The following is a 2,733-nucleotide window of genomic DNA, read 5'->3' on the forward strand; positions in this document are numbered from 1 at the left end:
TATAAATGTAACTACCAGTCAAGTATGTTACAACTAAACCCTATACCTGAAGGGACCAATCAATATACACAACCAGGGTAACCTTGCGATTCCATACCACATCACTTAGCGCACTGTATAAGCCCAGTTAACCCCGACTGTAAAACCATCTTCCTAGCTCATAACCTTCCATCTCCAAATGAGGCACACTAACCAAACATAATGTCGAACAACTGGTCAAAATGCAGCAAACTGAATAGGTTAGTAGCAGCTTACAGTTCTATCAAGGGGACCCACTGCAATACCCCCCCCCCCAATCAACTCTTTCAAATGTAGTTATGATTTAGGGCTCCCTTCCTACTATATATTTTTTTCTTTTTTATAAACTGCTTAACCTCCCAAGTTGAGGCTGTTAACATGCCATACTAAGCCATTAGTAGGTGTACCACGCTCTTTCCATTTGTTCCCCGTTTGCTTGCAAGAAAAAAAAAAAGAAAAAATACACTCTAACACACATATACCTCTCAACCTCTTAGCCCAGACAATGCGGGCAAAGCCCATACTACTCCACCACTTAGAGCAATAACTGTTCACAATCCATAAATAAAAGAGGGGCCGAGATATCCTCTGCATAGTATAAAGTGAAAACCTCTTAGCCCAGACAATGCGGGCAAAGCCCATACTACTCCACGACTTAGAGCAATAACTGTTCACAATCCATAAATAAAAGAGAGGCCGAGATATCCTCTGCATAGTATAAAGTGAAAAACTCAAATGTCTGTCATTATCTTCTAACTTCAGACTTTAATGCTTTGCCACTAACTGTCAAAACTACAACTCTGCACTAATTCTGCTGCATGACAACCCCCACGGACCCCTGTACCCTAGCTCTCAACAGATCCAAGACCACTCCAGAAATAATCAAGAACACTAGAAAACATGGCTGTGCAATTAACTGGAGACATGGACAGAATATGAAAGTGATTTTGTTATTGTTTCACCTACCCGTTGCAATTGTCTGTCACTAGATTTTACTAAGGTCTAGCTGTTAATTATTTATGGGGCATTTGTTTTATTATGTAATCTTCATAACAGATTAAGCTTTGAGCACATTATTTTATTATTGCTTATACTGGTTTGCTTTGATAGTGCATTTAATTTTAAAATAATTTTCTTAATAAACTTGTACCAACAGCAAGTTGGTCTGAACATACTTAGTATCTTGTGGGTGTTCTGAAGTTCAGTGTAGTTGAGAAGTCATTTAACATGGTCTAATAGTACAGCAAATCTCCAAGTTTACTCATTAAGAAATGACAAAAAATGCCACTAGTTCATCAACATTGCCCCAAAAGCTTGCTGTATAAAAATGATCGTTAGATCCAACAAATCTGAAACTTTCTGAGCTTATCCAATAAAGTACATGACAACCGAGTGAAGGATACTGTTGGCAAAGAGGAAGTCTGCAAAAGCTTGTTCTGGTGATATGCCAACAAAGTCTCCCTTGTTCTGAAGGGTTATTTGTATTCTCAAGCACTGCCAACACAAAAGAGCCCATCCAGGAGTTAAAACCAGACAACAAAGTTCCAGCCAGCAGACAATACAGGAACTGCATGGCTTCAGTAAACAAGATTTAACAGATAGGGCATCTAACAGCTTCAATTTGTGAGGAGTAGTAGCAAGATATTCGTCAAAAGCGAGCTGCTACTGAGAGAACTGAGCCTGGGGATCCTGTACTGCCGCCCGAAGAAGACATACTGTAAGAAAAATAAAATTCCAAAAGAAACCACTCCAAAATACAGAAGAATAAATCTACACCAACAATCGGCACTACAGATTTATCCTAAAACTTTACATGTTCACTGCAGGGACCTATGCTCTTCTGCCCAGCTCCGAGCATGTGCCATCAGCCTCTTCCCCAAGGAAACCACAGCCTGCAAAATGGCCGGCACAGATCCCTCCGACACCCCAACCACCACCAAGACCATCTGAGATGAAGCCAAGACCTGTAAAACCACCACTAACCCTAGGTTGCCGGGAACACTAAACCGAACGAAGCCCGACTGCGCACCTGTAGTCCGGAACTGCCAATCTGAAATCCGGGAATGGATATTAATTAAATATTAAACTTCCATAGTGCAACAGGCTGCAAGCATGCCGTTAACAGTCGGACGCTTTTTTTTTTTTTTTCTTTCTACCTCACTGCCATAGTCAGCTCACAGCAAAGGACACCAGCAGAGCCATGCCCCAGGAAAACCCACCCAAGCACATACAACAGAGCCACCTCAGGCAAGGCTCACAACCCGAGCCCAAAGCCCACAAAACTGAATCCGCGGCTCTCTCAACCTCCTTGATGGCAGAACTCCACACCAACACTCCAACCATCAACGAATGCTAAAGTCAAACTCCCCCAAGTGCCACAAAAAAAAAAAAAAAAAAAGGACAGATCCGACAAAACCAAGATGCACGGGTAAATGGGATGTCACAATTAATTCACCAACAGAAACACTGTCCAGCCACACAAGCCACCTATATATGCGCATACCTGCATACATACATGTATACACATACCTGTACCTACATACACATCCATATCTATATATACATAGATATCTCCAAAATATCAGAAGAAAAACCACCCTGGCCTGAGAACTCAAAGCACAAAATATATACCCCACCAAGCAGTGCCCAGAGTCCTACCCTCTCTCCTGTTACACCTACAGGTCGTCATGGGCATACCCTGCCTTAGCAAGCTCA

General features: G+C 42.0%; 1 pseudogene; it reads right to left on the reverse strand.

The window, feature by feature from the left end:
* Window positions 1–1,383: 1,383 nt before the first annotated feature.
* LOC122797731 lies at window positions 1,384–1,732 on the reverse strand (annotated as a pseudogene).
* Between the last annotated feature and the right edge of the window lie 1,001 nt (window positions 1,733–2,733).

Source organism: Protopterus annectens, chromosome 3.part1 (genome assembly GCF_019279795.1).
Source record: "Protopterus annectens isolate FY-2018-M chromosome 3.part1, PAN1.0, whole genome shotgun sequence".
Taxonomy (NCBI): domain Eukaryota; kingdom Metazoa; phylum Chordata; order Ceratodontiformes; family Protopteridae; genus Protopterus; species Protopterus annectens.